This window comes from Haemaphysalis longicornis, unplaced genomic scaffold (assembly GCF_048455015.1).
Source record: "Haemaphysalis longicornis isolate Haplotype H1 unplaced genomic scaffold, Haemaphysalis longicornis Haplotype H1 scaffold_5, whole genome shotgun sequence".
Taxonomy (NCBI): domain Eukaryota; kingdom Metazoa; phylum Arthropoda; class Arachnida; order Ixodida; family Ixodidae; genus Haemaphysalis; species Haemaphysalis longicornis.
The window spans coordinates 168,615,701-168,628,741 of NW_027526385.1; the positions used below are offsets into that span (position 1 = coordinate 168,615,701).

General features: G+C 44.6%; 1 non-coding gene across 1 annotated transcript; it reads right to left on the reverse strand.

Moving 5' to 3' along the window:
• Positions 1–9,899: 9,899 nt before the first annotated feature.
• On the reverse strand, positions 9,900–9,972 carry Trnat-agu (transfer RNA threonine (anticodon AGU)). The gene has a single exon. It is a non-coding gene; the product is annotated as a tRNA-Thr (tRNA).
• Positions 9,973–13,041: the final 3,069 nt, after the last annotated feature.

The window sequence follows — 13,041 nt, forward strand, 5'->3', positions numbered from 1 at the left end:
TTGTTTCTGACCGTATTTATTCTTGGCTTGTTTTGTTCATGACGAAAACAATCGTTTTTTAAATCATGGTGCTCACTCGACAAAGATTGTCCCGTAAGACACCCTCGCTGGCGTCAATTGGCGAGTGTCGTCTGAGACAACCTCAAAGCCCCGCAATGCTCTGCATCTAAACAAACCATAATGCGCGGACTATCAACAGCAGTACGCATCGGTACTTCTATGTTTACGTGCACTTTCGTAACTTCTACTGTTCGTTCCACCATTCTTACAGATATAAAGAGAGTGTGCCCACAGTTTACGTGCAATTAGCTCGTTCGGCAAGCTTATAAATTCTTCCTAAGTTACGTTTGCTTTTCCCGGACTCCGCCAAACGCAGACCTGGCTGGTATGACATTATAGGTTCCGTTGCAGGAAATGAGCCAGTGGGCCATTCCTTTTCTTCCTAATTATGCAGCTTATTTTGGCGAAGTTTACGTTAAAGGAGGTATCAGCTTGATTCTCACGAGGCGATATTTTGAATGAACCAAACTTGCATTTTGTCTTCATGGCCAGCTCTGAGGCAACGCCCCGTTTGCCGTAGTATGCCTTCGTACATAGGGGGATTTTGTGCACAGTGTCAATGAAGCACCCAACCAAGTCTACAGAATCAATCATCACATATGACGCATGCCCTTGGGGAGGGCAAGACTGCTGGCTCATGTATATGTACTTTTTGTAGTGCATAAATTTCAGTTGCTACATGTCTTTCATTCGTTCTAAGTTGATTGGCTTTAGTCTTAATCTTTTGTTCTTAACAAGCGCTATCCCTTCGAGTATCCAATACGCCGTGGATCTGCGAATTTTCCCGAGGAAATCGCAGAGGGACGAGCATTCCAGCACCTCCTCGCGCAACTGTCACTTTTTCTCCCCCTCCCTTTTCACATGCCCTTTCATTTCCTCTTGCAGCTGGCATGATGGAGTTTCGTTCAATTCAATTTTCTTTCCATTCACTCAGCGGGAAGATTGTAGGTAGTTTGTTTATGTGTTTTATTTTTTTGCTTTTGCAAGAACGCATGCACTGCATCCGTGCATCTAACCCACAGAATATAGGAACTTTTTCCGGTTGAGGTACCTCACCAACAACTATCGTACGTTGAAAGTTCCACCAGGACGCAGTGTGAACTTCGCCCGCCCGCGAAGCCCCTGAGTGCACGGGAAAAAAACAATTTATCCGAGCACCGCCAAAAGGTTTGCAAGGAACAGAACACGGTAGTTTGTAAATGATGATTCTGCAATTGTCCGTATTGATAACTTCTGCAATTCTGTATACATGACAACTTGTGCAATTTACTGTACTTGAAAACCTCCGCAATTCTCTGTAATTGATAACTTCGGCAATTTACTGTACTTTTTACCTTTTAACTGCTGCAATTTTCTGCACATAACTCCGGGGGCAATTTTCTGTACTTACTTCTGCAATTTTCTGCATTGCATAATTTCTGCAATTCTCTCTACTTGACAACTTCTGCAATTTTCTGTACTTGATAACTTCTGCAACTTACTGTATTTGATAACCTCTGCAGTTCTCTGTACTTCATAACTTCCGCAATCTTCTGTACCTCATAACTTCTGCAATTTTCTGTAATTCATAACCTGAAATTTTCTGCACTTGATAATTTCTGCAATTGTCTGTACTTGACAACTTCTGCTATTTTCTGTACTTGATAACTTCTGAAATTTGCTGTGCTTGATAACTTCTGCAATTCTCTGCACTTGATAACTTCGGCAATTTTCTGTACTTGATAACTTCTGAAATTTTCTGTAAGTTATAATGACTGCAATTTTCTGCACTTGAAAACTTCTGTAATTTTTTGTGCTTAATAACTGGTGGAATTTTCTGTACCTAATAAAAACATTTGTTCGCCCCTCTAGCTACTCACGCTCTTCAACGCCTCTTTTTCAGATCCCATAATAAATACTTTCAAGGTTTTTTTTTGTTTTATATCAAATATCTCACTTTCTGATTGCTCGCACGCCATCTCTCGGAAGATAGGGAGCGTTTTTGTTTCTCACACGCCTCCATAGGAGTCCACGTCTTTATTAAATTGTGAGTATTAGCTGTCTATAAAACCAGCCCTAATGTAGCCGTTTGAGCATACCCAGGTTATACAAAGTGTTCCAGGATCAATCTAATGAAACACCAGTTCGTGGGTTTTCATAACCACATCCCTCCGGAATGGGCACATATATTGAGAGCGGACGAAAATTGCTGATTGTATACAGCTCCATGGTGAACGAAGTAATAATGACAAGTAACGAATTCCGTAATACCCATTGTTATATTGACCCTAATTGGTATCGCCACACAGTACCGCTAACTTTTTACCGGCGGAGCTCTTCTACATCTACATCGATGCTTGTCTGTCCTAGGGTGCCAAAGGGCGTGCCCATCTCGCCAAAATAGATGCGTACAATCAGAGCACACGGCCTGAGTGGAGAAGAGTTCTGCCTGGCGCCCGTCCTTTCGGCCCATGTACCCCGCACGGTCCGAGCGATAGCGGGAGCTTGCTACAGAATGGCAACCACCGACGACGCGCAAATTCCAAGTTCTAGGAGCGGGAAGCGCAAAACAAACGGCAAAGTTGCGTTGCATCGACAGACGTCACGTCGGCCAAATTGAGTCTTGAGGCAAAGCCAAGTTTCTGGTGAATGAACGGCTGGTACATCTCACTTTATGTTGGTAGGTATATTGAAAACATCTGTAAGTACAAGTTAGGACGACTATCGCCACACCAGGATTCTACTACGTGTTTGTACGTGGTGTTTGCCTATGCCGAGGTCTATTCGACATCCGTCTTCAGGGAGTGAAGGGGAACTGCATTATTAAGTGCTGAGCTCTTAGGATCCCGCCCGGTCGTCGTAACTCATGCGCTGTCACGCTGTCTGCCCACCACCGCAATCAGGTGGTGTAGCGAAGTAAGAGACCCAAGCAGAGCCCCGCGGTGTAGTGGCGTAACAGACCCGAATAGAGGCTTCGAAAAACAAGCGGTTTAAGTAGTCCAAACTTTCGAAGCTGCTGAACCGCTGGCGCTTGTCATCTACCTTATGCTGTTTAGCGCAAAGAAAACTTCAGGTACACTTGAAGTAAAGTCTGTTTGAATAACCGGCAGCCCCCACGCCTTTTTAGATAGGAACGCCCGTGGGATTATTTGGATAGTATTGGATTTTTGCGAAAGCAAGCGCAAAAAGTGGCCACTCAAAAACACGCGTTCCAAAACGGTGCAGTAAGGCTCGCGACTCGTGAAAGATTAGCGCAAGCGCCACCATCCACATGAGCTGATCTTATCCTATCTCACCTTATTCAAAAATCATGCACCCCTTATTATGCTCCCTTTAGAGCTCAACTTATTTAAAATGCATGCACCTCCCCGTTAAACGAGAACGATGATTGAACGAGATGCTTGGTCGTGACGGATTTTTGTTATCGTTATTGTCTCAGTTGTTAAAGGCAGAGCACTTTATGGGCTCCCCTTTTCGTAGTAGCTCGCTAGCGGTCGATGCGGCAGCCGGAATCACGCGGCGCGGCAAGATAACAGACCCAAGTCGAGCCTCCTGTACCGTCGTGCAGGAGTCACGCTGAGGCTTCGAAAACCACGCGGTTTGAATATTCATAACCGTTCGAACCATGCGAACCCTGACTCTTGTCATACATCTCCCTGTTGTTTAGCACAAAAAAAAAACTGCAGGTACAATTTAGGCAAAATTTGCGTATATCAGCGGAAGCCCCCGCGTTGATTTAGTTAGGAACCGTGGTTGGTTTGGTTTTTACAATAGTAAGTGAAAAACGCGTTCACGCAACAAAAATGGCTCGTTAAAAATGACGCAGAAAGGCTTCAGCCGTGCAACAAAAAGAAAATATTGCCGTTCCATTCAATGTGAAAGCTGTCGGAAGTGCAGAGCAGTGATTCGCCATAATGGGCCGTGCCGCCGTTATCCGCTTACTGCTACCACCCCATGCAATTGAAATTTCCCGCCTTCGTAGTGCTCGCGCGCCCCCTCCCTGAAACATTTTAACGGGAGTTCTGTTCTCTTTGTGGTTTTCTTCCCGCACATTCCGGCGTTGCACTGCGTTGTACCCATTGTTATATTGACCCTATCTGGTATCGCCACACCGTACCGCTCGCTTTTTACCCCCGAAGCTGTTCAACATCTACACCGAGGCTTGTCTGTCCTAGGGTGCCAAAGGGTTGACTACAGTAAAAACCAACCCAACGGGTGTCCTTAACTAAAGGAACGCAGTTGCTGGCGGATAATTACATATGTTTTTCCTCAAATGTACCTATAGCGTTCTTTGCGCTAAGCAACAGAAAGATGCATGAGAAGAGCCAGCGTTTCAGGAGTTTCGAACGCTTACTACTATAATAACCGCTTCGGTTTCGAAGTCTGTGGGATACGCCGGGAACAACAGCGTTATTCCAGGACGCTTCCTTGGTGGTCTTTATACCTGGGCCGAGCGAGCGAGCTAGGACGACAAGGCGAGCGTCTACAGCGTTCTACACTTAAAAAGGCGCGCTCAAAATGCTACAGAAAGGCTCCAGCCACGCAAGAAACAAATTACGCTTTCAAAATGACGAAAAACAGCTTCAGCATACGATCTTGAAGCAAGAACAAAAAGAACGGAACTCGCGCTGGCGCACTTTCAGGCACATTGAGTGCGAGCACTACAAAGGCCTGAAATTTGAATCGCATTGGGTGTCAGCATTTAGCGGCTAACGGAGCTGCAGACCAATATGGCGAATCACTGCTCCGCACTTTCGACCACTTTTACATTGAGTGTAACTGCTTTATATTTTAAAAACCGCTTCGACCGTATGCAAATGGAGCAATCGGATAGACACCGGCTTTATCACGCGAAGCACTATAACTCGAGTCCCGCCGCCGGATGCGTTTGTCTTTCCCTTTGTCGTTTTAGGTGCAGAGCATCTGATTCACTCGCCTTGTCCCTCCGGCGTCGTCGTCGTCGTCGGCGTCGTCGTCGGCGTTGTCCACCCCTCCCCCATTATCATCGCCGCGCCAGCTGCGCTCTCCGCCGCTCACCCCCTCTCCTCTCCGATAGCGAACACTCTCTCGCGAGGGGCATTGGATTGGATTCGATTGGCTTGGCTTGGCTTGGCCTGGCTTGGCTTAGATTGGATTGGATTTGGATTGGATTGGATTGAAGTGGATTGTGTTGGATTGTGTTGCGTCATAGCCGCGGCACATTGCGTCATAGCCGCGGGAGACGCACTGGGGCCGGCGCATGTGCAGTACTCTCTCTTCCGCGGTTTCCTCTCCTTTGAGCGCACTGCGCATATAACCGGTGTGCCGTTCTCCGGCGAAGGAACATCCACGCTTCGCTCAAACACCTAGAGTCCACGCCGCTTTACAAGTACGCCAACGTCGTCATCGACTGGGACCGGCTTACGCAGTCCCCTCAACGTTATGCGCGCTATAAAACGCGGTCCCTTCGCCGCTCCGCCTATGCGTCGCTTCTTCACAGGGGTTCCCGCGAGGGGAGGTGGGAGTTTTCGCTTTACAGACCATCAATGAGAAAACTAAAGCTCCGCTTTAGGAACCCAGACTACAAGTTCATACATTCAGAGGTAGGCTGATTAGCTCAGTATTGACTAAGCCATCGTGCTTACAGTTTTGTTTTGGAAAAGCATTCGTTCGCAACGAGCAACGCCAACAAATAACGTCGAACGCCCGACATTGTGAAAGCAGTATGCGGCTCGAGTTTCGCGATCGCTACGGCGCCAGTCGCCGATGCTCCTCGGCATTTATGGGACCAGCGCTGCGTGGCTGATAGGGGCTCATGCAGTGTTTTTGTTCGTCTTCGCTTCTTTTTGAATTTTCGCGCTCTAAACAACTTGCTATGGTGATTTCTGTGAGCAAATAGTGCATGTGTTTGGGGCACTTTAAAAATGTCTGCGTCTCGGTAGAGTGCTTGAACGCCAAGAGCTATCAGGGGACGCGGTTCTGTGTGCTTCTTGGCTGCTCTTACGGGCGTCGCCGACAGCAGCCTCATATTACCACTTCCACCTCAGAATACACCAGGCACAAATGAATTTATTGTCGCCTCGTTTAGACCTGATACTGGCCCAGCGACAGGTTGGTTTAGTTTTAGAGCGTGGACAAAGAATTCGGTTTTGTTTCGAATACACGCGCCGTAGAAAATATTTGTTTGGGGATGTGATTACCCATAGCTTACAATAATTTCTGCGTTTTATGGAATATAACCCACGCAAAAATTTTGTGTATTCTAAGGCTGTGCGTCGCTAAATGCGCCCCCTCATACTTTATAGCAGAACCAATGAAAGTAAAAAAATCTACGGAAAAATAGATAGTTTGCAAGTCCTGAAGAAACGCAATTGCTCGTACGAGACTCAGAAAACCCAATTCAGCTCCGAAAATACCAAGGGGTGTAAAATCAAGACAGGTAGAACTCACTAGACCAACGATATGTGAAATGCACTGCTATTTCGCAACAAATGGGGGGAGTGAGAGGTGGATGCCTAACTTTATTTTATTTTAAAAGTTCTTTACGGGCCCTGACAGGACGTTGCGTAAAGGGGGGTACAAACAAAAAAGCGAAATTAAGAAGATTTTCAAAAAGGCACTAGAAGGAACTACAGTTCAAGAGATTCTTAGGTAACAAATTGGCCGTAAATACATATCTCTACAAACGCAAAGTACAAAGATTGCAAAGCTGTAGTTGTGCTATACCTTGCGCGAACAAATAATAACATACCCCACATTCAAGATAAAAAGCATGAAAGAGTAAATGGACTCTTGATATACAAAAATGCGAAAATACAGTATTCACATAAAACCGTGACAACATATTGGTACCGCATTACGAAAAAAAAGTGAGCATGAAGAAGGTCACGGAATGCTTCGTGCTTAGATTAGGCGGCAATGTTATCAGGAAGACCTTACGAAAGCCCGATGGCCAGGGGAAGTGCGGGCAAGTTAAATGCATCAGTTGTACCGTACTGGCGGGAAAAGCTATGTTGATTATTTATTCTACGCAAAATATTAGTCGGAAATTTAGGATGTAGCATTCAGTGTGCTGAACTGTAAATTTATTTGTGAAAAACGCATAAAAGACCAAGCGGGTGCAGTGAAAGATTTCGTTTAATCTTTGATACACTTGAGAGGTACTTGTAGTTGCGTGAAATAAACCTTGCAGCTCTATTCTGCATTTCTTCACTCTTAATAATCAAATATTGATGGTACGGGCGCCAGATGGGTGACGAAAACTCGAGCTGCAATCAAAAGTGTGTTGTGCAAACAGGTTTACGATTGTCAGATGGAGCATGACGCAAAGTTTGATGCAAAAAAATCTGATGACCTGAAAGCCTTGATGCAGATGATGTCGATGTGGTTACCCCAGGAAAGGTCTTCTGTGAGTGTAACGCCTTGTATTTGCTGGATAGAACGCTCTATAGTAGGCTGGTATTAATGGGATAGTTTAAAATTGGTTTGGACGCTTACGGCTAAAGGAGGCAACATTGCACTTCGAGCTGTTTAGTGACATTAACCATGTGTTCTACCAATTAGAAATTATGTTCAGGTCATGCTGAAGAGAGAGGTGATGATTGGGACTACAAATTGAATGGTTGATAATGCAGTATTCGGCAAAAATAACCATGGGAGGTGATATTTTAACCGGCAATTCATTTGTGCACATTAGAAAAAGCAAGGCACCAAGAAGGCTTCTCTGTGGTACACCGGAGGTAACACGACATGTGGAAACAAACTATTAATGGCTGTAAACTGCTGTCTTAGTGAGAGTAAGTTGCGAATACATGAAAGGGTTAGTGAATCTGATTGAAGAGCAGACAGTTTAGAAATTAGGTGGCAGTCTGTTTACCCTTTAAACGGTTTTTGTGTACAAATGTGGAACGAAATCAAGGAATCAACGTTTTAGTAATCACACAAACAGAGAAGCTGTGCGCTCACATCCTCTTTTCTTAGAACCAACAACTGATTACTGAGCGGACGCATTTTTTGATACTTACAGGGTAGGCCGTTCCCAAGCGAGAAAAGCTGTAGTTTAAAGAGTGTGGTGTCTGATAAGGCCATCTGATTTCAATTTGTGCTAGATTTTGCAGCCTCCCCTTGCATATGACGGTTTCGAAGAAGCGTTTATTCGTGGGCGCAAATTGCTAACTCAGCCTGTCTGCGCAGTGCTCGCGGAGGGGATATGTAGCAGATGAATGTTTGCGAGCCCTCACCACGTCACAAGACAACCCAGCATTAATTCTTTTGTCGTATGTTGTTTCTTTGGCATAATTTTGCACTATCCACAGTACTTCTTTCATAGAACCTTTTTGAAGTTATTCCACATTGCCTTGTCCATGGTAGTGATGGATATATTAGGCAGGCGTAACTGGTATGCTGTCGAGAATGTGTGCTCCGATATATTATGCAAGCAACACACAAAACTGATTTACATCGTAGTGTATAGCCGTAGCATGACCACGAGAGGAAACGCTGCTTACAACGACAGTGTTAGTAAATAGCTGTAGAGTGGAGTTACAATCACCTCCATTCATGTGCCGGTTGCACGAAGCCGGCCTGTGACCCACACCTGGTGCTTATAGAGATACGAATGTACTACACTAATATCACCCAAGAAACGTTTACAACCTGGTACATACACCCCATTTGCAAAAACAGTGACCGCTCCACGAAAATACGCATTGGCAGCGCATACAAACGGTCAATCTCAGATGTGAACGTGCAGCAATACCAGCGGCGAGAGTGGGGAGCGGGGCATAGAATCCCGCGGCTACTTAAGAAACGGGCCGCTAGGGGGATTACAGTGCTACCCCTCGAGGCGTATACTCGGCAGTACACCGGGTGGAAGCCGGCTCGATGTGGTTTGCGAAGGCAGTATTAGCGGGAAAATCGGCCGCACGAGCATTGCAAAGCGTTTCTCAACCCACCGGTGAAAAATAAAAAAAGTACAAATCAGCCTCCTCGGTCAGATATTTATGGGGTTACCCATTGCGGCGTAAAAGCTGCCGATACAAGCGTGGGAGCGCCTAGCGATAAACCGTTTACGCTCTAGACCTCATCGGCGCCTCGCTCCTACTACGTGGAGCGATGGCCACGTCACAAAAAAGTGAAAGGGAGACAAAAGAGAGAAATGTCTGTGCTATTTCACTTATTTCTCAGCAAATAATGCATCGTTCCCGGTCACAAAAATGCCGAGAGAGCTACAAAGGCAATGCTCTTCGGCTAAATTTGAGACTTTAGTGCCCCTTTCAGCAAAGATTATGGTAAGTGCAGAACAATTTTGTTCCTATTGCAATGATGTAGTAGACCTAAAATTATGCTTTCCTCTCAAAGCCGGAACTTTAGCACTGCCCCGTTATTGGGCGCGAAAGTTTGCCTTTGAAACTACTTGTAATAGTACCGTTGCAGCTGTAAATATTTATTAAAACACTTGTAATAGTAGCGTTTTAGACCGAAATTTGCATCCATAAGTCTTTAAGTCTTTCATTAAGGTAGAATTAAAAAAAAGATACCTTGTGTTTTTCTCATAAGTTCCTTTTATTGGTCATCGTCACCACTACATCAATGAATACTTAAGGTTCTCAATAGGGTAAATATTACATTATAGTTCCAGTAACATCTACCGGGTGCATATATGTGCACAAATACATAGACACACACACACACACACACACACACACACACACACACACACATATATATATATATATATATCAGAATAGGAAATGAGGGGCTCGTTGAAAAAAAGGCAGAAATAAGGGTTGGCAGTCAAGAAAACCTCGGAAAACTAAAGGGAGGATATGGTAGGCCATTGAAACAGATAAAGAATTTGCAAAGAAAGTGAAGAAAAAATTCCCGCCAGGTGGGATCCGAACCCACGACCTCCAGAACACTGGTCTGGTGCGATAACCACTACGCTACCGGCGCGGCTACTATTCCCTTTCACTTTCTGGGGTATTTATGTCAATGCAATTTTGTCCTGTGCTTGGGGGTGGTAGCCAGCGCCACTCCGACTTCTCGGGGTGAAGGGGACCACCCCCAACCACCCCCAAGCACAGGACACCACCCAAGCACAGGCTACCACCCCCAAGCACAGGACAAAATTACATTGACATAAATACCCGAGAAAGTGAAAGGGAAAAATAGCCCCGCCGGTAGCGTAGTGGTTATTGCACCAGACCGGTATTCTGGAGGTCGTGGGTTCGGATCCCACCTGGCGGGCATTTTTTCTTCACTTTCTTTCTTTCCAAATTCTTTATCTGTTTCAATGTCCTACGATATCCTCCCATTTGTTTTCCGAGGTTTTCTTGACTGCCAACCGTTATTTCTACCTTATATATATATATATATATATATAAAAATATATATATATATATATATATATATATATATATATATATATATATATAAGACAGAAAATAAGGGTTGGCAGTCAAGAAAACCTCGGAAAGCAAAGGGGAGGTTCTGGTGGGTCATAGAAAGAGATGAATTTTTTTAGTCGAAAAGAAAGTGGTGAGAAAATGCCCGCCGGGTGGGATCCGAACCCACGACCTCCAGAATACCGGTCTGGTGCGATACCGGTCTGGTGCAATACCGGTCTTGACTGCCAACCCTTATTTTCTGTCTTATTTCACGGAGCCCCTCATTTCCCATTTTCTGATTCGCTATATATATATATATATATATATATATAATTTTATACTCATATATAGCGTAGTTGTGCTATATCTCACAGTTGATGACTAGGATCTTTTCAAAGGTAGCCAGTCTGCGTACGGTACATAGAAATGAAGGAGCAGAGTGCATAGGTAGTCACCGTGAACTTTCGATGTCGTTCTTCAAATTATTACCATTTTTCTTGGTGTCGCCTTTTAGTAATTACTGAATCTCGTATATAGCTTGGTTTATTAACTACTGAAAAAGCGACGCAATGGCATAAAACGTCTCGTCTTTTAATATAGCCTTAGCGCAGAACAGAACACGTTGTTGCACAAAAACGTTATAATCAGGCGTCACTTGTGCAATTGTTTTCTAATAACGGACATTTCTCTTATCTATATTTAAAATTTTTACTTACAGTAAGATTGTTGATCTGGAAAGGGGCGCAAATTGCAACAGCATGGAGTTAAACCTTGTTTGAATGCGAAGCTTTAAAAGATTGTGGAGGCTAGGTGATATCATGTTTACCAGATATAACAGCTTGTAGGAAGAACCACCTGTACGCCAACCCGATGAAAATGGGGGCTCCCAACTCCATCTAGCCGCAGAAGCAAACACTGGAATTTCGAACAAACATCTACACAGGCATCGCAAAGCATTAAATCCTTAACGTTTTACTAAAGTTGGAAGAATAACGTGGTTGTCCCAATATCGTTGTCTTGCAAGATACTGTGCTCATCGCGATGGTGTTGGCGCTAGCAATGTACTTCTGATTAAAATTTTGCGGATTGCTAAAATTTATTCGCTTGTCTCAGAACGAACGAAGCCGATATTGAGGTCTGATCTGTAGCAGAATCTTCACAGAAGGTGTGCACTATTGTACCTTAATGTGAACCTTTCAAAAATTTCTATTATCATCATCATCATCACCATTCGCGCCTGTGTAAGGTGGGGAAGCTGAAAGTGTGCGAATTCTGGGAGTAAAAAAACTCACACACAAATGGCAGGATGTCTGTCTTGGAACGTTCGGCCTGACTGCAGCTCCTCGGTGAGGCCGCAACAGATTATTCCTGTTTTCTAAGCCTGACTGAGCTTCGGAGTCGTATAGAACATTGCTATTTCGGCGAAGTGCATGCAAATACAGCAGCACGCTTTCACGTTACCGCATTTTGGGCGCTTTGAAGGTCAAGAGTTAGCTTTTTTTAACTTGTGTAAGAACGTTGCATTAGTTGGTTAGCGATTATTGAAGCACGTTCAGAGGCATTGCTTTTGATTCTTGAACCCGTACGCTAGATCAGCGTAACTGAGCGAACGAACCATTTGTCGAAGAAAGGATAAGAGAAGCGAACGTGGAGCTCAGCGCAGAATGGCGATGCCGATGGCGAAAGAGTGGTGGGAGGAGGATTTGGTTAATCAAAATATACCAAACTAAAATCTTCCTGGATTGGAAATACTGAAATAAAGGTGCGGCTGAAAAGTAGTGGGCTCATTGTCTCGAATGCGACGAAAACAAGCCCCACTGGCCACGTAACTTCTACGAGTAATTGCTCATTCACGCAGCCGCTTTTCACCCTGTCACCTCAGCGTCACGTTACCGCCCTTACTCATGGACGATGGTTTCTCGGGTGATTTCTCATAAAAACAGTGGTACAGCGAAGGGAAGCCGGCCTGTACGTTTCCGTTCCGTCAACACGAGGGAAGCACGCCCCGCCGCAAATCAGGAAATAAGAAAGCTTAAATTTTTACTGATAAATTTAGCAAAACGTGACCACAAGGCATACAAAGAAAAAATCTCAATCATTATTTATTTGTCCTTCGCAGCAATCCCAGTCGCCTTGTATGCTATATATCACGATATATTCTTTGCTTGTCAGATTAGGCACGCTCAATTCTAGGCGAAACTGATCCGTAGGCAAGCGATTCTGTACTCTGACTGAGAGCTCCGGTCCGAACGCTGCACCTCCGTTACGCCTCCGTCGCGGTTTTTTTGACGTGACGGTGCCGTGACGCAGAACGTTATGGCTGTGGGCAGGAGGCCTAACTTTCATTTTTTTATTTAGGTACACTCAGTACTTACATTGACTTTCATCTGAAATGAGCCAGAGACAATAGAGACAAGAGTGAGAAATCCTCTTTATATTTATTAACACCACGTCACTGTATCTCAGAGTGAATGCAATTATTACCATGTAGTGCAAATGTCTAACAATATTGCGAGCAATACAAGAACGATTTGCTTCTATCACGGAAGAAAGATTGTCTTTCGGCAGCTGTTTTAACACAAGTGCTGTCAGCAAATTCCAGCGAACAAGAGCGTAAGGAGGAATTAAAGTACAC